The 24988-nt window shown below is 42.8% G+C and overlaps 1 protein-coding gene and 1 pseudogene across 5 annotated transcripts in view; one reads left to right on the top strand and one right to left on the bottom strand.

Annotated features, from left to right (window-relative positions):
* Window positions 1-24988, bottom strand: part of LOC144158373 (uncharacterized) — a 641189-nt gene that overhangs the window by 208950 nt on the left and 407251 nt on the right. The gene's annotated exons all lie outside the window — the stretch shown is intronic.
* Window positions 17830-19003, top strand: LOC144157695 (uncharacterized; annotated as a pseudogene).

The raw sequence follows: 24988 nt of genomic DNA, 5'->3' as shown, positions 1-24988 counted from the left end.
CTAACGATGCAATACGGAAAGAATAGTGGAGAATCCAAAACAGCCAAGGTAACCAAAAAACAGGAAAGGCAGATCGAAACGAATAAATGGAGGGAAAAAATGGAAGCTAAAACGTCGTTAGAGATGTACAGGGCTGAGAAATTGAAGATCAGAAAGGAAAATTTCTACAATAATTCCCAGGGCAGTGCATTGCTTTTTGAGGCTAGAGCAGGTTGCCTGCGAAATAAGCGTTTTGTGGGGAAGTGGGGAAGAGAGGAAGTTAACTTCAAGGCTGTCGAGGGGATGAACAGAAGATTAGAATGCTGGTGGACGAAAAGCAGAGAGGAGAATATTGCCTAGGACAGTTACCACCTGTAACAGGGAAAAAAAGTATTTCGGGCCTAATAAGCTTTAGTGCCTGCCCTAAGCAGCGCTAGTATTAAAACAAGAGTGTAAAACATGGTTATAGTAGTTCTTTTTGGTAAGATGACATGTCATCGCCCCGCTTCAAAGGGGAAACCAATAGCAATCATCATCATCATCATCATTGGTGCCGTTCTTAAGTTGTCACCGTGTATATCTCCACCACATTTTCACTAGCTGCATAGGCCATTTACATGGAGGAAAAAAAAGCTTAGGAGAGGCCCCCAGCTATCCCCGCGCATTGGCAAAAGTGTGGAGGAAGTCACGTGTTTTCGGCGGCCATTGGAAGTCGCGTTAGCAACGGCGTCCTAGCAACAGCCCGCCCGCCGTTCGCCAGTCATGGAGGAAAGGCAGCGCCTGCCTTGTCGTCCGATTGCGAAGATTGCTGCTTCGCTTTGCTGCGCTGTGGTCTTGCGGAACTCGAAAAGGATGCTGCGAGTTGCGACAGCTGCGCCGATGTGAATATGTCATTTAATTTCTACTTTCAAGTGCACCTTGTAACGCGTCAAGCTTTTGCTCCGGTCGCGACCACGACGCGCCTATTGAAGTGCAGATATCGTGAACGCGCCGTCCCGTCGTACGCGCGGACACCCGTCAGGTAGATTTTCGGGAAGTGATACACGGTGTGCAGTACGTAGGCGACTTGCAACCGAACGATTCGCAACTTAATTTTTTGGTTATCGCCGCTGCAATATATAGTTTGCTAGGCCGGCAATGCGCGGCAGTGCCTTTGCAACTATTACAAGGTAGATTCCCAGTTGATATAATTACATCGTCCTATTGCCGTAGTAGGTGTCCGTCTGTTGACTGGAAGAGTGCTGGATCTGGAATCTGGATCTTTTTGTGGTCTCGCTCTGGATTTCGCTTTTCAACGCTTCATACTGCGAGGTTAGTGTATGGACGTTTTCAACTGATATCACCTTGAATTTATTGACACTGAGACAAGTTGAAACTTGGCGAAAAAAAGTTTATTGACGCCACCCACCCTCTCATTTTTTTTTTTACTCAATAAAACGTTTTGCCTCCTCCTCCTCCTCCTCCTTCGCAAAAAATTCTATCGAAGGCACGCGAACAACGGTAAAAACATTCCACAATTTTTTAGCGTGAAATCTGCATGAAGTACTGCTTACCTATATATAGAGAACGGCCGTTTAATTGACTAGTCATCTCTGGGATTGCCAGTGAAACTGCAACGCAAACTTGGGCACTTTCCAGTCCGGTAGCCGCACGGCGCTCGCCCACTGTTTGCGGCGTTCTCCATCGCTTGGGAACCTATAAACGGCGGCGATTGCAAACAAAGGATGAATGCACACCAATGTATAGCAATACTTGTCAGCGGAATGATGCACTAACCGGTGGAAAGTGACGCCCAATTCCTTGGGTACTGATCGCGACTTGCAGCCTGGCACCGAGCATTGCGGCATTGTTAGAGCGAGCCGCTTCGCAAACCTGCTGCGGCCACACTGAAGACGTGTAACAGTGTAACCGCGCGTTTAGGTTCACGGTCACGCGCTGCAAAACGGCCTTCTACCTGCCTATCAGCTGATTTCCGCCGGCTCGGCGCTGGCAGATGCAGACGACAAGAGAGGCGATACAGGACGGAGGAGGCGGAGAAGGTGCACCGAGAGAGAGAGGCAAAAAGAGTCCGCCAATGGCATGGAGGGCCAATGGTCGGCCATTCGACTTACAGAAATGGCGTTTCCGGCTGCGCTGGGTGTGACGTCAGGGCCTCTCCTAAGCTTTTCTTTCCTCCATGGCCATTTATTACTTTAACGAGCGTTGCCCACTAGCTACCAGAAGTGTCTGCTTGTTGAGCATGAACGAAGCCTTCTCCGATACCTTCTTAGCCCAAAAAAACGTTGATATTTTTTTCTGCCGCGGTCACTGGGCGCAGTCCTGTTTGATCAATCGGGAAAGTATTGCTTTATCATAAAATGAATGCGGTTGCCTCAAATTTTCTTCTGATCAAGTTTCAGAAACACATCTTCATATTTGTGGCATGGGGATATGGAGAAGGACATAATGTACTCTGGCAACGATTTGTAGCAGTGCCGCTAGACATTTACCAAATATTTTCCATTTGTGGATGCGAAGTTGTTGCAGTTTTTGTTACTGTAAAGCTAGCTCTTATGTGTAGTATGGAGAGTGTCGGTCATTTAGTAACCTGAAAGAGAAGCCTGTGGGGCAAATAAAAGGTGGTAGCTAAAATCCAGGATCGAATGCATGGAGCTCATTGAAGATTATATTGATGCAAGTAGTGCTTCCCCCCCCCCCTGATTTCTATACTAGCTATCCATGCCTCCCGTGAAAGAAATGACCAGCAGGTATTGTTCTCAACACTTTGTTCTGAATCAAATCCGCAGCTTTGCTCTGATAAACGAAATATTTCTTGCTGGTTTGACAGAGATTCGACCGAGCGAATAAGCTAACGAAATGTGGTTGCACACATGCCAGTCTTGTTTTCTGCCAACGGGCAGTTTAGGCACCAAAAAAATCACGTTATATCAATACGGAGAATGGTCGACTTTAAATAAATTTTCTTGTTTACGGTGGTTTCCGATATTGTTTGTGAGCAAAGTTCCATCCTAATGACCGAAAAGCAGGAGAACACAACGTACGCAAGCTGCTCGCGCTTTGGTGTACCATATTACCGTAACAAACTCGCAAGTTTGCTTCTAAAAATTCGCATGAAACAGGTAAATCTTACGAGAGTGATTTAGGTAGGTGTTTTGTGACGTTAAGAGGAACTTGTGTCTTCTGTCGGTTCTATTGAAGCTTCGTTTTGGCACGGCAGTGCCACAGACCTCAGATTTTTTAAGTTTTCAGCCGAAATAAAAAAAAATGACAAAGAAGCTCAAAGGTTATTTTTGAATATTGCAGCTTGATTGTAGAAACGACGTTTTCGATGGGGTATACCACGTTTTTGAAGCAGACATATATGCAAAACTCTATGCGTGTACCGCACACAGCCGTGTATGTGCACTTTGTGTAGGTACTTTGTGTATGTACTTGTGTATAGAGTGCAAAATGTTTATATTAATATTGTATTTATGGTTTTAAATTAAAGTGTACTTGTACCAGGTGCACGTCTGAGTCTAAATTTGATTTGTTTAATTTGTAGGTTGCTGCCATTCTTTTTTCTTGATTTCTTGGTGTTGATGTCATGACCGTTCCTTTACCTGTATATTGTGTCCACCTGCCATGGTCTGACTAGAAACAGCCGTATTGTAAATAAAGAAAATTTGCTATATTTGCGCAAACTTTTTAACACTACATCATTCCATCGAAATATTTTACCGCGTCTCCATTTGTATTCGCAATTTGCAGGGCAGTCGTGATAAACAACGCTCACCCGGCATTCATATGTTCTCTTTATTATGACGAATTTTCTGATGAATGTGCTTTTATCGCTCAGGGTAACAACGGTTGATTTAAAAACAAAAAGTATTTCACAGGTTCCTAATACACATCCTTCATGTCTAACATCATGAAAAGCCTAGCTGAGACAAAACATTCCTCGTACAATTTAATGGCTTTTGCGCCACAGTTCTCTACCGCAGTCCTATGTAACTTGAAGTGTCTTATACTCGCCGAACAAAGTAATCAAAATGCTAATGCAATCGTGAGTAAATTACTGGGAAAGTGCGCTTCTTTTGTAGTTCTGATTGGCTGGAAAAAATTGGGTTGTGTACTTGAAGAATACCTGATGGGAATTTGCTCCGGTGATTAGCTCTGCCTGCTTTATAAATTGGTGTCTAGGAAGTCCCACAGCAGAACCCGTGGAGTCTGAGGTATTCCCCATACAAAACTCGTGCGAAGAAGAAGGTACTGCGGTAAGATAAGGATGGCGAATCGTTTAGGCTTTTGCCAATTCTGTGTTAGCGCCAACTTCGTGTTAAAATCTGAACAACTTTTCAAATTATTCATTTTGTGGGTTCTCAGCTGACCAAAATGGGGAACAACCTGATTTTCTGAACAAGCATTCATGGTGCAACGTATTACCTCCAATATTATGAACGACAAGTGTAACATACTTTTTAGTCCAGTATAAATATATTTATCACTGCAGTAGTTGTTTATAAAATACGAAATAGCAGCTGCCCCAACTACCCGGTTTTTACTATCACGGAAGCTTTAAGGTAGTTAAAAAGAGTATTCACTGCTTCTTTATGAAGGTGAAAATAATTTATGGAAAGGTTTGTATCTTTGTACCAATTTTGTTTATTCAGGTAAACTCCACAGGTAAATTTTAATAAAACACTGTTCCAGCTTTCAGATTCGAGAAATCGTCATGGGTGTTCTGTTCCAGGTAATGTAGTGTTTGATATCCTGTGTTTTTTATTCATATTGTGGAATTACGTTCAGCTGCGAATTATCGTGGCTGACCTTCGATTACAAACGAAGGTGAATGCGTACGTTGATTTTTGTCTGCTTCAGAAGAAAGCTCCGGTTAGTCATTTAGTCAGAGATTTCTGAGGAGCTACCATTGCGTTTTCCTATAAAATAACCCAAAACCATTTTAAAAGCACGGCAACGCGTTCAGTTGTATTGTATTACGAATGTAACTTTAGCGGTGAACCACGGTCGCGAATTTGGCCGGCGAAAGCAGCGCCAGTTGATGTGGGCTTAGTGCACAGCGTTCACGTAAATAACCAGCCTTTTTATCGGTTGCAGATGTGCATAAGAATAGTCCTATAAATTTGCATTCCTCCGCCTTTTTTGGGCACTCGTGAATATCAAGGGTGCCGAGACCTTTAGAATGAGAAGTTCCTATGCTGTTCAGAACAAATGTCTGAGCTACTTACTGATAAATTAAATTTGTGTATTGTAAAGGCTTACTGCATTTCTGAGTGGACATTTCAGCGTGAAAGCAGCCTCAAAAAGAGTGCTATTGGATGCAATGCAAAATACGGATCGAATATCAGAAACAGAACTGAACTTTGTTTCAGAAAAGCGTTAACCTTCATCGCAGCGTAGCCTGCTTCAATATATTTTGGTAGCAGAGCCGGAACCCTGCCCTTGTACCACTACAAATACATGGTTGGGGGGCACCCGCATTTCCACATCCGGTGTTTGCCGTTGTGTGGAAGTGCAGTGCCACCGGCAAGCCACTGGGCCGCCTAAATAAAGTTGTTCTCCACTCTGGGAAACTGAATGCAAACTTTCACCAATACTATTTTTAATGTATATTATTTGCTATAGCACGTACAGTAGAATCTCAGTAAACGGAACTCGCTTAAACGGAATTGCCGCTTAAACAAAACAGTTGCCTGGAATTTAATTGGTTTTGTATTCAGATAAGGTAAAAAAAAACTCTCGGTAATCGGAAATAAAATTTCCGCATCACCGTGTTAACAGAACCACAAATGGAACTTTTTGTGAAATCCACTTGCATGAGAATCAGCTTTTTGCGGTTCCGGCTGTTTCGGTCTTGTGTTTTCTTTCTTCCTCCGTGCTTTTTAGCCTTGTTGGCCTCATAAGCCTCGTCTCGTAAGTGGTTAGCGGTGTTAGCGCAACGAGTGCAACATCGCAGTTCTTGTTCGAGACGTTCGGTCTCGATTCTAGACGCTGAGGCTACAGGGCTCACCTCCTGTCGTCTCGTTCGTGCCATCGTTGTGCTATTCGTCCTTCATGGCCACGTTGCCGTCTACTAAATTCCGTGGCTCAGAAGCACTCGCGAAGTTGAGGCCTCTAGCCTCCGTGAAGATGCAGTTGCAAGGACTCAAACAAAAATATTTGACGCACTTTGTAGTGCACAGCGTCTCATTGTTGCCAACTCAACTTTCTGAATGCTCTGCCTACGCTTCTTGTAGTCTTCTTGTTTTCTGAAAACTATCAGCTACAGTCACTTTCTAGTGGTTAGAGTTCCATGAAATGCCCTTACAAGTGTGTACGCACATAAATTTGCCCCTTACAACATCTCTGAGTAAATGGAACTCCTGTTAAACGGAACTATTTTTTCCGGTCTCTAAAAGTTTCGTTTATCGAGAGTATACTGTGTTTCTGAAATATGAAATAATAAGTTAGAGAACAAGAAAAATCATGACATAATGATAACGCAGGCCTTTTGAAGTCTTTTTTGAAGCGTGATAAAGCTATTATTTTTAGATGTTATAGGTGTTTTGATGGTGTACACATTGACACACGAACATGGTGCTTAGTTGTAAAATTTAACTTCTTTGACAAATTGACGAATTTTTGCACTGACGTACAAAAATAATCTTGTCTTGTTCTCTGGAAAAAGTGAAGAGGCGTGGACTATTTTTAAGCTTATCTTTGACGTAAGCGTTATAGTTACAAAAAATTTGATAAAGTAAACCCCAAGCACTTCACCTCCGTTTTTATTGATTTAAATTGTTTCTAGTGCTTTGAAAAAGCCAGAAAAACTAAAACTTTTGTACGGAGTAAGTATTTTGAATAGCAGTTTTCAAGATAGAGAAATATACAAGAAGCGCCTCGTGGAATGTTTTAGAAATTGTTCTCCGCCAACGTAAAACCCACGATACCCGCAATTGCAATTGCTCTCAAGGTTTACAATAAAACAGTACAAACATTCTGTCTTGCGTGGTGTACGCATAAGCTGCCACTTACCCCCAAGCTACGAAACAATGCCCATCATTATATCATGCAGTTTCTAATAAAAGTGTAAAAAAGGCTATTGTTGGTTCCGAAAAACAAAACGCGCAAAGGATTGCACTGGAAGAACTGCGTTTGTGACAACAAATTTTAATACAGCTTTTCAGGTTGGAGATTGCAGTGATGGCCATTCTTACCTTCGCACAACTGGCTCCACCAATGATGGCATGTTCAAACTATCTAGATGATGTGAGAATATAAAACACCTTTTTTTCTGGTGTGACTGTATTCCTTGTAGATCCTATGTTTGTGACATTATCGGAAACTAAGATAATTATGAATTTGGTCGGGTGAAATAAATGCAACTTTTGTATTGTACTCGTATATACAGACCTGAAACTTGGCAGAAAGATGAATCACTATAGTTACAAGGCAAAAAAGGCCCTTGACAGTCTCGTGTTACGTGTAAAAGGAAAGATTTGGAACGGGCATTCGTCTTGTAAAAGACACGTGAAGGCTCCTAATTGTTGTATTTACATATACATTTACGTCTTGCTATTCTTACATAAAAACGTAGGGATCGGTGTTGATAAAAATGGCGGGGTATATATTAAAACAATAGCTGCAACTCTTGCAGTGAGCTGTTAATTGTGCCATCAGACAAATGATAAAGTGAGAACTGTGTCTTTATAAAATTCCTTATGTTTCCAAAATCTGTGTAAACGGCAACTATATTCCGCACCTTGGGTTACTCCCAAAAAGGTATGGTAACAATTTCGTTGTGGCTAGCTTATCAATTCGGAACATAGCATTGTAGTGTACAATTATCTTTGTGTACTCTTCAGCGTCAGCGATCAATCAAAGGAGGTCCAAAATGGTTTCCTAGATCGTTTCCTTACTCGTCCAATATCGCTTCCTTACTCGTCAGCGATCAATGAAAGGAGGTCCAATATCGTTTCCTAAAATGCGACATCACTGCAACTTTGCTTAAGTTTTTTTTGACGTGCACCAGACAAGCAGCAAAAAAATAACGCAAGCGAGTTGTAGACGATGCCTGTTATGAAATTCCACAGTTACCCCCTAAATGCCCGTGATGTACAAAACTAACGAATGAGAATCTACCTTAGTATTGTCGTTGCTATCACGATAACTATGCCAAATATGTATCTTGTGAGAAACTGCTTGAACACATAAATTCAAACACTGTGGTGTGGGTGGCGAAACCAACAAAAAAAATTTACTTGAACTGAAGAAGTCTCACCACACCAGTGGGCATTTATTTTTCCTTCGATGCTGTTTCAAACTGTGTAATGACCTGCGTACTCTGGCGTCGGTACCAATAAAAAACTATTTTATTCTGTGCGGTCTGTACAAAAGAATCTCGAATCAAATTTTCAATAAAGTGTCTCTTCAAGTGTTAATATTTACCGGCCGCGGTCGTATAATGTGAAGAGGGGCGCAATTATATTTGGCAATATTTATTCCACTACAGGCCCGGTACAGGCCAATGCTAAGGAATTGCCCTTCTACTGAGGAGTAGGCTGCTTGGAATCCCGACTTGCGAAAAAGCACATTTATTTTTTAACCTCTACCGACTATCCTTACCTTTCCTTGCACCTCTTGTGGTTGACTAAATAGTTTTTCGATAGTCTGTAGGGTGTTAGAGAAAGAGAATATCGAAGGCTAAAACCACACTGGAAACGTTCAGATTGCCAGTGTTTGTTGGCGCCAATGAAGAGAATTCTAAGACTGTGCTGTATTGCGTTTGGTACATTTGTTTTTATACCGTGATTTTTCAGTAATTTGCAAGTCTGCTATATTTAAAGTTACTTGATTTCACTTTTCCAGTGCTCTCCTTGGGAAGGCCAGCGCTGCTGTGAAGGCTTACAGTGCATCAAACTCGGAGAGATGGGCGACGAGTTCTGGACCTGCGTTCATTATCGCTAGCGAAAAAGTCATAAACAGCCAGAAACGACTCAGCGATGGAAGATGGACTCTGGGATGAACTAAAGCTTCGAGAGGCAGGGAAGCAATAAATAAATATATATATATTCCAAAACTGGGCGCCTGATAAAAAAATGTCGAATATCCTTGTATCACAGTAAAATTGGTTTTTCCTGAAATAAACCTTGCAGGTTAACAAGGACAATGAGTCAGGAACATTTAAAAGCAAAGCAGATGTCAACACTCCTGTTTTCATTTAAAAGAAGTGAATCCGATCTACTCGTAGTGTTGTATCCAATTATTTCTAAGAAAAACTTGAGGAAAGGACACACTGTTTTTGCATTCTTCAAAAGGGTTTACGTATGCGCACTTTTTCAAAGCCATCTCTTCTTCATATCCACCCTCCTACAATGCATTGTACTAAAGGGCTTTACTGAGAGCAATTATTTTGTACGTCAGGCACAATGATTTGTCGTCAAAGTTCCTGCTCTTGTGTGGTTTTTATAGAACGATCAGAAGATATGCTCTTAACGCCTCTACCTTCATACCTTCATTTTTGAAAGAAATGTAGAGCAGGACTACCCCTAGAGCTGTACGCCATTTTTGGGGTTTGCAGCTATCCCGTTGATATTAAAAGCATACATACTGTCAGTACAAAATAAAGGTCAATTCTCGTCTTTTTTTGAGTATTCAAAAGGTAATGACCATAAAAAGCACTGAAGGTTGCGCTAAAACTTTTCCGGTCGAGCTTTATTTTCTTATAAACAAATTTGACACCGCTGACGTCTTCGCCACACCACTCAAGAATCTTGCGTTTCAGATGAATACCAATGAATGAATAACAATGAATGAATACCTATGTGCTGATGATGAAAAATTGAATTTAAATTGTCTTGTTCAGAAAATGAACATACATTGCGCTGCTAGCGTCCAACTCACTTGAATTCGTTTCGTAGGCCTCTCCGAATCTCTGGCTCTCTTTGTACAGGAAGAGGCACAACAAAATAAGGTTGTACCCTTGGTAAAACTGAAACTCTTTATGGATTGCTGTCCACGCCTACACTAATGCATATACCACTTTACGTTTTTAGAGGTATTCCCCCCAATGCAAAATGCACGTGGTACTAATCTTACCCTAATTTTTTATCTAACTGTGAGCATAGGTTTCTGTATGAATATGCCGGTTGATTTTTTTAGAGCTGTAAAGAAAGACGATAAAGTTATGGGACATTTTGGACACGCTGTTTGTCGATTGACCAGGGTAAACACGAACATGGGGACGGAAAGGTAATGTTTTCGAAAAATGCTCTTGCGGCTATGTTGATTAACCATGCTGGTGATTAACCATGCTAAAACCATGCTGGTGAGATAACCAATTTAGCGTTCACTCAAAAGTGTTGCTTTAGCCGTGATATTTACAAATTGCAGCATTTCACAACATGAGAAGGTCGCACCGGTGTTTGATAATTTGACAAGCACTGGTGGTGTCGATTTTTATATCTTCCAGGACAGCTGCCAAATGTATTGATAAGGTTGTTTAGACTTGTTTTCAATCCTGGAAAATGAAACTAGGCGCTTTATATATTTTATTGACCAACCCCCTCGTAGATACATTATCAATGTAGTGACTTGATAAAAGGAGCAAGTTTCAGTTTCTCTTTGGGAACAATTTTTTGAGCACAAATAAAGCGAATAATGCACGGGGAAGATTACAGAACAAAGGGCAATCAAAATGGGTCATAAGGAAGACGTAGAACAGTTAAAATTGCATTCAATGCACGTCATATAGGGCAGTTTTGTGAATAAACTATTTTTTACTTAGTAAATATAAACCTATATAGTTTTCTTAAGTTTGGCGACATCCTGTGAAATAAATCTTCGCACATGCACCAGCTTCACGGAAGTGTTTGTGATGTGGCTTTAAAGTAATTTGCAGAAACGTGTTTTCTTCATGCTGTTCGATTTTCTTTCCATTGTAATATTAACATTTTTTGCAAATTTGTCCTATGGTTTACTTGTGCACAGCTACGTCGGTTGAGATAGACTGTCGAGGACGGCTTTTTGAGATTCGGTCCGTGCCGTCGCACAGTTGCGGACTAGCAAATAGCCCTGACAAAAAATTACAATGCTTAAAAATAAACAAAGGGAGCTTTTTATGCCTTATACATAGGCGCGCTGCTGACATAAGCGTCGCATTACACAACTTCCCGCTTGACTGTTTATTAACTACCCCCGCCGTTTTTTTTCGACGACCATGGACCTCAATTTCAGAGCACATATTTATGCGCTCCACGTGTTCATGCAGCAAAATAAAGGGTTTATTCTTATAACCTGTTTCCTGCTCAATCCGCCAAAGTTTTGTCATCCGCCAAAGTTTTGTGGAATAATATTCTGTGAGAATAACAAAACCCACCGCCAACCCCCAACAAACTGGACCTGTTTCACTTACCTGTAGATTAGGCAGACTCTTTCTCTCTGTTCAAAATGGGTAAATCAATGTCTACGCGAATCTTCCGGCATACACGTATTTCTATTTGGAGGAAACAGTGCGTTGGTACTACAGGTTGTAGAAACTCAGAAATACTGCGTTAATAACTTAGATAAATGCGGAACTGTAATTTTTAAGAATTCCAGCTTGCGAGCAGACAGCAACAAGACGGACTAATGCCTATGCGTGGAAACAAGTACATGAAATTTTGTTTGCCGTTTTTTACCATTGTCGGTTTATTGTGCGTGACATGGTGTAATATATCTTGGGACATATTGCTCAGGTGTTTCGGCGATGACAAAATTTAGGAGTACATAGCTTCACCAAAGAAGTACAACGGAATCATATTGCTTAGATGCAAGCCAAACAGATTTAGTGAGGATGCACTCGACCGGAATATAACGAGACTTCTATCCACATCTTTTAAGGCCTAGCAGCGTCATTTTATTTCCCCAAACTGTATGTACCAGCAGATGTGTGGTAACTCACCCATTTATAAAACACGTACACAAACTGAATCGTTTAAGCCACAAAATAAATTAATCAATCATCAATACGATTGTGTGCACCCACCATGAGAAAAAAAGAAAGCTTTCAAACACTGCAATCTGCCTCGGGCTACTCCAATGCCAAATTTTTTTCTATTTGTCCCTGCCTGTTCGTGTGTCCCTGGATATCAACACTCGACAAAAATTTCAAACAATTTCAGGCAGCAGACATGTGCCGGGACGCTCGTTCTATAATACGAAGCCCACAAGCATTGGTCACAGTTATCTACTTTATTTATTTATTTAAATATTTTATTTGTTTGTTTTCTTGCTTTTCTGTTCGGTGTTTCATTTCTTTATTTATTTAATATTTTATTTATGTATTCAAAGATACCCCTAAACGCCCTCACTAGTGGTGTATTGCATAACGGCAGAGTAAAATGCAAATAAACAGTAGAAACGAGGCTAAAAGCATGTTAACAGTCAAAAGAAGTAAAAAAAGTGAGTGTGATGTAAAAAAACTCCTATACAAGCATACGAAATTATTTTTAGAAAAAGTTATCATGCAGTGTAAGTGCGTAAAAGTTTTTTCGAATTTTGTAGGATCGGTTACAGTTGCAATGTGATATCGTGGGACATTCTAATCAACAAGTATGCAAGGTCTGAACTACTGTAAATACCTGCACCTGGGACATTTTACATGTGTTATCTTTAGGCCATGGTCACGCGGGGGTAACATGGTTGGTGGCGAAGAAAAGAAATCACCATGAAGTGACCAGTGATGGTACAGATTATGAAAAAATGGTAAATCTGATAGTTTATGCCGATGTGATAGGATTAGTAAGGATGCGCGACGTTTGAGAGCCGTGACACTTGGATGACGTGAATAATCCAAAATTCCCAAGTAGCGGCACGATTTTGAAGAGATTTATTTCGGACAAGTAAGTTTGCTTTGTCAGTGCCCAAAATGGTAAATACTTATTCAATTTTATGTCTGATGACAGCAAAGAGTTTCTTTTTTTCGCTTTATTTATTCAATTATTTATTCAATTATCCTGAAATCCCGAGGGCATTACAGAAGGGAGTGGGTACATAGATACATGCCTACCATACGCATCAAAAAACATAATGGAAAAATTGCAATCTAGTAACATCGCTTGCTACAGGTTTGAGCTAAAGGCTACGTAGAAACAAAATTAGTGACAGCAACTTTAAATAAAGCAGCATCTTTGATACCAACATTGTCGTGAGGAAAGCGATTCCAACATACAGAAGTATTTGGCACAAATTAGTCCTTAAAACACTTGGTGTGCGCTGATGGAATACCTACTTTATGACGATGATCAGTGCGAGTGGAAACTTAGGTTGGGTAGGACAATAATCTATTTCTGAGTAACGGATTGGTGAAATAAAGTTTATGAAATTGACACAGCCGAAACACTTCCCTGTGAAGAGACAGTAGGGGTAATGCTAGTGTGTGTTTTATTGATGTGACGCTCGAGGTGCGATGGTAATTACAAAGGATGAAGCGCGCTGCCCGATTTTGCATTCGGTTTAATTCGTAGATAAGCGAGTCATGACCACGGTCCCACAAATAAGCTGCATATTCTAATTCCCTACGTACCAATGCTTTGTAATGTAAGAGTTTCAAGGAAACAGGTGCCTGAATAAAATTTCTTCGAAGGTAGCCCAATACAATATTAGCTTAAGCTGTAATATATTCAATGTGTGTTTTCTACAGATAATGTAGTTGCTATCTGTATGCCCACATAGCTATACGAATTTACTAGAAAACCGTGAAGAGAGCTATGTATTGTTCTCTATCCATGAGGCTTGAGAGGGTGATGTCGGCTGTGTGGTGCTCCGGAGAAGCGAACAAAGAGACATAAAAATAGAATGACATGGTGTTCCTGATACACACCCATGGTATATTTTCATTGTCGTAATCGAAGTCATGAATTCAAAATCAGCATTGAACATTCCCCTCTGGAGACGTGGTATTCGAGGGTGCTTTCCATTCATTTACGCCGCTGCTTTCTATACACGCAAGCAAGTATGAATTTCATACATTTGCATATGTCAAGCACAAAATTCTCGTCAAACCACTGTGTAAAGTTTATATTGTTCATTAAATATCTCTGCAGTCAACAACGTACTTCGGAAAGTTTACGCACATAGATCGGCTAACGTCACCCAATTGCTGAAAACATATCAGAAACAAGGAGCAACTGCTGCTATCATATTTGCAAACCAAACATCCTGCTTAGGTAACTTAAAAAATGAAGCAGTTTCTTTTGAACTAAACACGCAGTTCATGGGAAAGTTGCGAGGGCCAGTCAGATGACGCGTGAGCTATCCCGCGCAGGCGTTTCCCGTCAGGGCGTGACGCCAATTTGTTTCGACATTCCATCGCATACACGAGTTCAACCAAGGAAATACGCCGTTTGTTCCCTTGCATGGTTTGGCAGAATTAATTTAGAACAGAGCAATTTATTTTAAACACAACATCGGCTTCTTATAGGATTCACGGGGTGCTGAGAGAAAGTAGCGCGCCCTACTTACGAACGTGCTGGTGCGCGGTGTCCGACCCAGTTTTGCACATATCTGAGGAAGGAGGCGTGGGTGTCGCTGGCTCCGCTTTTCCCCCTGGGCAGTGACCACGTGCCTATATGCAAGATGTCATACCGCATTAGAGGAAGCTGTATTTTAAAGCAAACCTTCACTACTCTCGCCCGGCGGTTTCACCGCAAAGGCGAAGTTCACCTTTTGACCGCAAACACAACCCCCGGGACACATCCCTTGAAGCGCATGAGGTGACTCGCCGGCCCCGCTTTCGGCGCTGCGCAAACTGCGCCGTTTTCAGTCGGGTAGCTTATAGCTGCTATCCTCCCACGCAAGTGCTGCTGTGTCGTTTCGGGCTACGTCGCCTTTCTTGCGCCCGTTGAAGGGGAACGCCGTGTTCGCCGTGAATGAAACCCAGGCCATGCCGCCTTCTGTTAGCGTAACAAGGGACCTTACAGCTCTGAGCCGTGGTCGGTAATACAGCTACATCAAAGGGCAATTAAGCGAAACCAAGGCTCAACCAGACTAAGTCAATCTCTTGCTTTGCACACCGAAGGTTGGCTGATCTAAGCCGCAGCCATTTTTCAGGCCTGGTAAGCGTTTCTCTATCCCCTTGATATTTCATTGTACAATCCAACGTATCGCATCTGGTTGTGCAGGTTTGATTTATTTGCTATAGGTTACGTTGTTACGTTGTTGCAGGTTACGTTGTTGCTGTGTGCTTGTGGTCCGAAGTGTCATCTGTAGGAACTGCAGCTGCTGGGAAAACTCTTCAGCCTCGCGCAGGGTCACTATGTATTTCATCATAGCAGGGGTGGTGTTCAGGATCACTTTGAATAAATCCTTAATCATGGCTACAGGGGTTGCGCTCGTACCGTACGCTGGTGTTTAGATTGACGTAGTCCACTACGAGAGGTTTCCCCCAGGTAATAGTGCCTAGAAATATAGTTCTAGGCACTATAGCTCTTGCTCGAGACACGGCACGGTCGTTTATCTCCTAGGGAAGCCACCATGTTTGGGTAATTTTGTGCTGCACACTGTATCTGTTAATTTTAAATTTCGGAGAACGTCATCTGTGGACACTAGAACGTAAAGACACCTTTGAGGCCGCTCGTATAAGGATTCTTGTCTTCAGACACGGCGAGGTGACGAACGTGCGCGAATTACCCTGCTAGGATTTTCAACTTTAACTTGTGTAATACATTTCTTTTCTACAGAAAGCTGTAGAAGGTTTCTCTTTCATGATAAATGTCATAAAAGCATAGCAGGTCCACAACCTGCGCTTCCCTTTATGGAAAAGCCATATCGATGCAACCACGTGTGAACTTAGGACAAATGCGTATAGCGGTTTGTACAGATGAAACGAAGTTCCGTGGGTAATGTTTCATTCAGATGGAATTGAAGCAGAATATTTAGCTTTCCGACTGTTCCATCCACTTCAGCGTACTCACGCACCGTAGTTCATTAGGGTCTAGTGGGCATGCTGCCAAAGAGTCTGGTTTCTTTCTAATGGGCGGAATGCTAGACGCAGTCATTAATATGTACAATTACTCGCGGCTTTGGTATTCACGGCATTATTAACATCATTTCTTATTCAGAAATATTCACGGAAAAGCATTCGAGTCTTTGTTGTATTTCAAGGTTAGGGGTACCACATTTGGTTTGAAACTGGCTAAAGGAAAGTGTAACATGACCAAATGGATGCAAGGAATTAAATGCCTTGGCATGCATTTGGTGTTATTCCAATTTCTGCTCCAGTGAGCCCATGATACCAATACACCTATAGGCCGAAGCTAAGGTACCAATACCCCCACAGGTACCTAAACACCTACAAGATTTGGCCAATACAGGACTTGACCAATACTCCTATAGATCTAGGTTGGTAGACAAATAACTTATAGACTGATACAGCGATAGCTGTTCGTGTCAATAACCCCATCAGCTATTGGTTTTGTCTATTGGTATTTTTTGCTTGGGTATTCAAGGTGACAGTAGTGGCGACACCACAGACTCGGAGCCGACGTTGGTTGCACCCACCCACGGTTTAGGCGGTGCTTGGCTCAGCCATGACCAACAATAAGGGGATTCCAAATAGCACCAGAACATAAAAAGTGGATTTTGTTTGTTTGGTGTAATGTCAAAACAACGTTTCGAATATCATTCTAGGCTTAATTGATGATATACGAAACAATACAATAATATTTTGGCAAACGGTATTTCTATGACCAGAAAATATTTTTACATTTTACTAATGTTAGTGTTATAGTTTAACTGACGTTAGAGCAAAGAAGCTCATAACGTTCAAAAAACATTTAGGAACAACAAATAACGTTACATGACATTTGGCCAAAAGTTATTTGAACAGTAAGATCGCTTTTTGACGCGTATAGGCGTTCCCTAGTCACACAGCCAAGCCACGCCTGGCGCCATCTAGGGGCATGTTTCTTGCTATGTCTACGTTCTTGTGGCCCTCAATTTAACCGCTCAGAGCCACTTGCTCTCGTAGTTTAGAAGGTCCGCTTCTTTGAAGCAAACATCCGAACCCGGGTTCAAATCCCGTTACCACTTTTTTTTTCAACGGTTTTTCACATTTGAATATTACATTTGTTATCACTCATATAATCAATTTATGACACCTTTACGCTTTATAAATGGGATTTCGCGTATTTTTGTTGACTTTTGGTTAGTTTCAGCTTCTGATTTGTGTAAATTTTTAAGGGTTTGCCTCAAACATGGCCCCAAACAGTAAAAACATGGCCCCCCTGTAGAAAACGAGCATCCCGGTCGACTCCGCATTAGTACTTTATGTGGTGAGGACGACATATGATAGAGCAATGTACAGTGAAGTCCTTGCCACCACATAAAATGATGTCGTCGGTGATGCGTAGTCCTGCGACATGATCTCGTCAAGGCACAGACGAAATGTCTGAGGTAGCCGGAACACTGGGCTCGGGACATGGAATCTTGTGTTGGTTACGCCTCATCTCGTCCGGTAACGGTAGGCCTGTGGGCTCGGTGGCTGTGCCACGACGCAGTCTCATCCACTTCTGTTCATGATGCAGGATTTCGTACGCGCTAACTTCTGCGTGCTGGTACCCGTTCTTCTGGGCCCGGTATTATGCATCGATGCGAGCAACCCTCTCCCGCCAAGGCCCGTCAACGCAGATGACTGGCGCCAAATTCTAGAATTGGCCAGTACTGCCCTATCGACGCTGCAGCCCGGAAACTGGACGCTCGAAAGAGCACTAACAGCTACACCGTAATCGACTTCAGCAAGCGCACAGCGTATAAATCCCCCCCCACCAGCCGGCCGCGCTCTGTGGGCTCGGTGGGTGTGCCACGACGCAGTCTAATCCACTTCTGTTCATGATGCAGGATTTCGTACGCGCTATCTTCTGCGTGCTGGTACCCGTTCTTCTGGGCCCGGTATCATGAATCGATGCGAGCAACCCTCTCCCGCCAAGGCCCGTGAACGCAGATGACTGGCGCCAACTTCCAGAATTGGCCACTACTGCCCTATCGACGCTGCATCCCGGAAACTGGACGCTCGAAAGAGCTGTAACAGCTACACCGTCATCGACTTCAGCAAGCGCACAGCGTATAAATCCCCCCCACCAGCCGGCCGCGCTCTGTGGGCTCGGTGGCTGTGCCACGACGCAGTCTAATCCACTTCTGTTTATGATGCAGGTCAGTAATCAACACAGTATCTTTGTTAAAAAAACAAGCAACCGATGCCTTGTTCAGCTACCAAGCCCCCAGTGCTGTGTTTGCAATATTTCTGATTGTATGAACATTGTGTTCTCTCTGCTGTTACTGTTGGGTGGAGATGTTGAAACTAACCCTGGTCTAACCACCCTAGAGGAAATAATGACTGAACTTAAAATCCTTTCTTCCGGTCCGTCCCAGCTCATTGGCGATGTACAACTCCTAAAAAGCCAGCTATCTACCACTGATAAAGCCATTTCTGAACTAGGCAAGAGAATCGACAGTCTAGAATCCCACTACAGTAGTGTCGACACACTCCGAACCGATCTTGACGCCATGGCCACCGCCACCTCCCAGACAGCTACCCAGGTCTCTGTACTAGAGGCTCGACTGGACGATATCGGAGAATCGTTCCAGACGGAACAACTTGTTCTTTTACGGCATAGCGGATGACAAGCCATCGGAAACGTATGCGGAGTCTGAGGAGCGTATTACTGGGTTTTGCAGGGACCACCTAAAAATAACTGTCGAATCCAAGGATGTCGAGCGTGCCCACCGTCTTGGCCGCCACTCGCGAGACCGGTGTCGGCCTATTATTGTGCAGTTTACATCCTTCAAAACCAAGGAAGCTGTCCTTGCTTATGGTCCCCAGCTTAAGAACACCGGTTTTAGCATCGGGGAGGATTTCTCGCATCGGGTCAGGAACGCACGGAAGCATCTTCTTACTTTTGCTAAAGAAAAATCAGGTCCCTTCCTTTTACGGTATAAGACCCTTTTTATGGGCTCCAAACGATACGTATTTAACGAGGCAACTGATAATGTAGAAGAAAGCTCGTAGCAATTGCCTTCACGCCCCAGATCTTCTAATGGTTCCGTTTTTGGTCACAAAGCTAATCTTTCTTTTTCGGTCATTTTCACCAACATACGTTGCTATCTTTCCAAACGTGACCACGTGTCCGACCTTGTATCTTCATCTAGTCGTAGCCTACTCATACTAACTGAAACGTGGTTGACCTCTGACGTCACCGACAGCGAAATTTTGACCGACTTGCCTGACTTTAATCTTTTTCGAAAAGATCGTCCCGGCACCCGTGGCGGCGGCGTCCTGATTGCTACAAACGAACAACTTTCATGCTCCCTTATAAACATTGCCTCGGATCTCGAAATATTGTGGTTACTCTTTCGCTCCGTACCACAGTCCATACTATTAGGTCTTTGTTATAGGCCTCCCAAAAGTAGTCCGGATTTCGCGCGCCAGCTTAATGGTATTTTAGCCGAACTTACGGCCAAATACCCAAATGCTCGCGTCCTCCTCCTGGGGGACTTCAATTTTCGTAACATTGATTGGCTTAACCTAACTTCATCTGCACCCAATGCAAAAGAAGCCAACGATTTCCTTGATGTTTGCCTCAACTTTAATCTCACTCAGCTGATAACAAAACCTGCACGTGTTACTGAAGATACCGCTAACATTCTTCACTTAATCTTAACAACTAATCCTGAGAGCATGTCTTCTGTAACATATATTGATGAAATAAGTGACCATAAGGTCATTCACGCTAATTTTAACTTCGTTCCACAAATGCGCCAAGCCTGCAGTAAAACTATTAGGCTATATGACAAGGGTAACTACGGGGCCATCACGCGTGAATTTGAAGCCTTTCTTCCGACGTTTCGAGGTGGTTTTTGGGAGCGACCCATTAACGATAACTGGTTAATCTTCAAAAACAAATTAAACAAGCTGGCTGATCAATTTATCCCTAAAATAACTTTCCGTCCCACCCGCCAAAAACCATGGTTTACTAAAACATTAAAAAGGCTTGAAAATAAGAAGAAACGCCTCTTTCGGGCTGCGAAGAATAAAAACACTGACTCTGCATGGGAAAAATACAAGGTTGCCGAGAAAGCATATTCTAGTGAAGTGCGCAACGCCAAGCACTCATTCTTTCATACGGAACTACCGAAAATACTTACTGATTCACCGAAGCGTTTCTGGCAAATACTAAACCCACATAACACGCCCCCCATCGCCCTTACTAATGATTCTGGTCAAGAATCAAGTTGTTCAGAATGTGCCAATATATTCAATGCCGCCTTTTCGTCTGTGTTTACGAATGAATCTAACCCCGTTGAAACAGAACTAGTCCCTGTTATTCTGCCTGAAATGCCACCCTTTAACATAGGTTTCAATGGTATCCTGTCTTTAATAGAAAAAATGAAACTGTCATCCTCGGCGGGTACCGATGAAATTACTTCCAAGCTGTTAAAGAACACTAAGCACATATCAGCCGAGTTTTTACTTTTGCTGTTCTCCCAGTCGCTTTCCTCAGGTATCCTGCCTTTCGACTGGAAGTGTGGGAAGGTCATTCTGGTTCACAAGACAGGTAAAAGAGACTGCCCGTTAAATTATCGCCCCATATCATTAACCAGTGTTTGTTGCAAACTCATGGAACATGTCATATACACTCATATCATGCATTTCCTTGATTCTAACAATTTCTTTCATTCCTCTCAACACGGATTTCGAAAAGGTCGGTCATGCGAAACCCAACTAGCCCTTTTCCTTCACGACCTGCATGCTAACCTCGATGGTAACCTCCAAACTGATGCTCTTTTTTTTATTCCACTAAAGCTTTCGAAAAAGTTCCACACCAGCGCCTACTAAAAAAACTTTCTCAATTAAATCTACCAACTGAGCTTCCTAATTGGATTACTCAATTTCTGACTAACCGCTCTCAGTTTGTTTTCGTTAACAACGTCAAATCTCACTCTCTTCCCGTTAAGTCTGGAGTGCCGCAGGGCTCTGTCCTTGGCCCGCTTTTGTTCCTAATCTACATTAATGACTTGCCTAACAATTTATCCTGCAACCTTCGCATGTTCGCAGATGATTGTGTTATCTGCCGCAAAATAACCAACACATTTGATAAAGCAGCACTACAGAATGACCTTAATGAACTGTTAAACTGGTGTGACCTTTGGCTTATGACCCTTACTCCTAACAAATGCAAATTAGTTTCCTTCCACCGCCGCAAAACTCCACTCCGATTTTCCTACGAAATTATTGACCTACCGGTCGAAACAGCCGTATCCTATAAGTATCTTGGTGTAACATTAACCCCTGATCTTTCCAGGCGAACGCATATCACTAACATGATTTCATCAGCCAACCGATCACTAGGATTTCTAAAACGTCACCTACGTCACTCACCGTATCACGTCCGTCTTGTGGCCTACCAGTCGCTAATCCGGTCCAAACTAGAATACCCATCACCCATCTGGAGCCCTCACCAAGTTTATTTGATCAACGCCATCAAAGCAGTGCAAAATCGCGCCGCTCGCTTCATTCATTCTTCTTATTCTTACAATGTCAGTTTTTGATCCCTAAAAAACGAATCCGGCCTATCAAGTCTTTCCGTTCGACGCAGAATTGCTACTTTGTCACTGTACCACAAGTTGTACCACAGCTCACTCAGCCAACCACCTTACATCGCTCCCGCCGCACGCATTTCCCCCTGCACTGGCCATCCACTTCAAGTCTTCCGACCCCGATCTGGCACCTCAACATTTTCTGCATCATTTCTCTGCCGCGCCGCCAAAGAATGGAATGACCTTCCCCACGATATAGTTTCAATCACCTGTCTATCACGTTTTATTCAAAGTGTGTCTATGCATCTGCAATGTTAACATGTGGCTTCTGCATCTATGTTGAACAACCCACCCCTTATGTAAAACCCTCCTGTGGGGTCTTTAAGGAAATAAAGTGAAGTTAAGTTAAGTGGATGTGCTGTTCATGGGCTGGGGATATGGGGAGAGGGACGTGGGGCTGTCCGGCACGGCCCCCTTACCCTCGACGAGTGCGCGTGTGCCAAGACGTTGCGAAGCGATGACGACGGTTAGAATGAACCAACGGCGCACTCCAGTAAAATGTTACATGGTGGCAGGACAAACGACGTGAACGACGAGACAGTCGAACCTTGTATTTCCACCTTATTTAAATGGCGGCCAAGCTTCGCGCCCCCGCAATAGCTTCTTCGTCGTCGGAGGGTGGGAGTACAAAGCCACGCTGCATTGTCCTCTGCATTGTCTGTTCGTATCAACATGCCCACTACTGAGCTCTCTGAACCTTTCTCCTGTCGTTCTAACTTTACTTACCTGTATAATATCCGACCTAGTGCCCCAGAGCTCTTCGAGTACTACAGCTAATCTTTCCTCCCTAGACAGAGTCCATGCGTTGAACGTTGCCACCGTCAAGTGGGCTGTTGACAGTAGACAAGCTGTTATTGCTCAAAAATTTAGTTACGGCCTAATGATCTCTATTTGCTTACCTAGCACATACGCACAAAAAATAAATGGAAAGTAAATTGACAACGAGTTGCGCGGCCACTCCAGCTAATATAACCAAAGAAAGCAAGTGCACAAAATTTCGTGTCACCTTATTCACAACAACTGTAATCTTCTAAGTCTAGGGTCAATTCTCTAGTTGTTAGTGACTGCTCATCAAAGTTGCCTGTAGCGGAGTTATGCCTTGTGTATGCCTCAATTAAATTTATTAGGCAGAGAGTACGGTGACAATAGGTTAAAAATGAACGCACTATTAAATTTAGGAATGTCGGTTTGTTGCTTACTTTGCGTGTTGCTTTAAGCCGAACGTTAAATAAGCGGAGCCAGTCACCAAAAGTGAGTGGCTCCGACTGGCAGGTTCAAAAAAAGCTATACCACCTGTAAATTGCCGTAGATTAATCCAGGACGTTAACGAGCTTATTTCGTGGCCGCGGCGGCTAATTTTCTGATAGAGGCGAGAAGCAAAAACGCCCATGTGCACGATATTTCGGCACACGTTCAATATTTCGAGGTGGTCAAATTAATTGACCACCGAAATTATTTCGAAAGGGCTCCGAAATTAATTCGGAGCCCTTCACTACGGTGCGCCTCGTAGCCTGCGTTGCGTCGGCTCGTGAAATCCTGAAATGTACAAGGTTAATTACCGACCCTAATGATCCCTATGTGAAGCCGAATGAGCACATTAAGTTCATGCTGTGACGACAATAAAAAAAAACCAACTGTCTGGCAGCCCGATATATGTGCTCATCCACCAACGGCAGCGACGAAGAGGTGAGCAGTACGCAACCTGGCTAATGCTATCATGGCCTCTTGTAAATTGGTCCATAGCCCACTCCTTGATCATACAGCGTCAAACATGAACCATCGTTTGTGTCATCTGTCCTGCCGCCGCCTAACAATATAGTGTATGGCTGTCCCGGGGTTCCCTATGCATGGGGTCTGCAATAACGCAATTGAAAACAATGGGAGGCCGCGATACTCAGAACCGACCCGTCGACAGAAGTTCGGGCCTTGATTAACGCGCTGGGAAGTGCACGAAGGCATGGTTTTCCCGTCACGTCCCGTTAGCAATACCCTACCATCCCCTGCCCCTTTTTTGATAAAAGTACTTTTCTTCTTTTATTATATAGGCGGGCCAATAAACAACACACCATTGCCCAGCCAACGAAGTAAAACAAGTTAACAACATTTAAATCCTAAAATTTTGTTTTTTTGTTATGAATAACATTGAAATAATAAAGAAAGTCAAAAATCTATCCTTCCGTTACCTTAATCTATATTTTATGTTGATATACGATGCTTTTATAGTCGCAGTGAGATGTGTATCTGGATGCGGAAGGCATATGTGTTGTATAGCATGTAAGTGACCAAGAATGGTGCATTCTGCGCGCGACAAGAAGCAAGTTCAATAATTTGAAAATAGTGTGGGTTTCTTTGCTGACGTAATAGGGAGGGCGTCGATAGTGTTCTAAAGGACCTTAGGGCGATCACGAAGCTGATTGTACGTAAAAAGAAAAACTCCACAAATGGCTCAGACCGCGCAAAATCAGCAACGAATGGTCGAACTGTTTCGTCGTGAACCAAAAACCATTATTTATGTTTCCGGTTCACTTCTGGTACAGCATCAGCGTTTTAAATACATACCAGTTTGTAATAGGGTTCAGTTTCTGAAAAAATACCGGTCGGGTTTTAGTTTTTGGTTCTATTTGGTTCCAGACCGATACCCTGCACCGAACAAAATCTTAATTCAAAAGAAAAGAGACACCACTCGAAAAAGGAATTCCAGATCCATTAAACTACTCTCAGTTCTATGCAAGCTTTTCCCAAAGTAGCAGTTACCCGCGTAGTGACAGCGTGGATTCCCGTCAACCCAGAGAGCGGAGTGGGTTCAGGAAAAGGCACTCAACAACGGACCGCATTGATGTCGTCAATCAATGCATAGAAAAATTGTCAGAATTCACAAAAGTGATTTATTGGCATTTGTAAACTATGAGAGAGTGTGAACTTTGGCCAACATAGCCGCCGTGCTACAATCAATAAAAGATCAGAGAATAGAGGAGACCTACATCAGCCTTCTCGATGACATATGTAAGAAATTTACGGCAAAGATAGTAGAATAATCCTTCCCAAGCAAAGTAACAAACTCCCTGCTCGAAAAGGTGTACGGCCGGGATACACTATCTCGCGAAAACTAAACGGCTATGAATAAACGGCAAAAGATTAGGCATTTCAGGTTGGCAGACAACATATTCTTGCTAAGTAAGTCTGCAAAACACAAGAACAAGTGCTTGAGGATCTACAATCAGAAATCATGGCTGTGGGGTTAAACATAAAAATGAAGAAGCTCACACTATAGCGTAAGGCTTGAAGGTAGCGAAGCTGTGCGCACCCTTCACGAACACCGCGATGGTTTATGTTCATGATTGCAGCCGATTTGCTCCTTCTTCGCTGCCGCAAAACTGATTGCCCCACAATTATGGGT

Source organism: Haemaphysalis longicornis, unplaced genomic scaffold (genome assembly GCF_048455015.1).
Source record: "Haemaphysalis longicornis isolate Haplotype H1 unplaced genomic scaffold, Haemaphysalis longicornis Haplotype H1 scaffold_10, whole genome shotgun sequence".
NCBI lineage: Eukaryota > Metazoa > Arthropoda > Arachnida > Ixodida > Ixodidae > Haemaphysalis > Haemaphysalis longicornis.
Note: the sequence above shows the minus strand (reverse complement) of the source record. Positions and strands in the feature narration are given on the sequence as shown.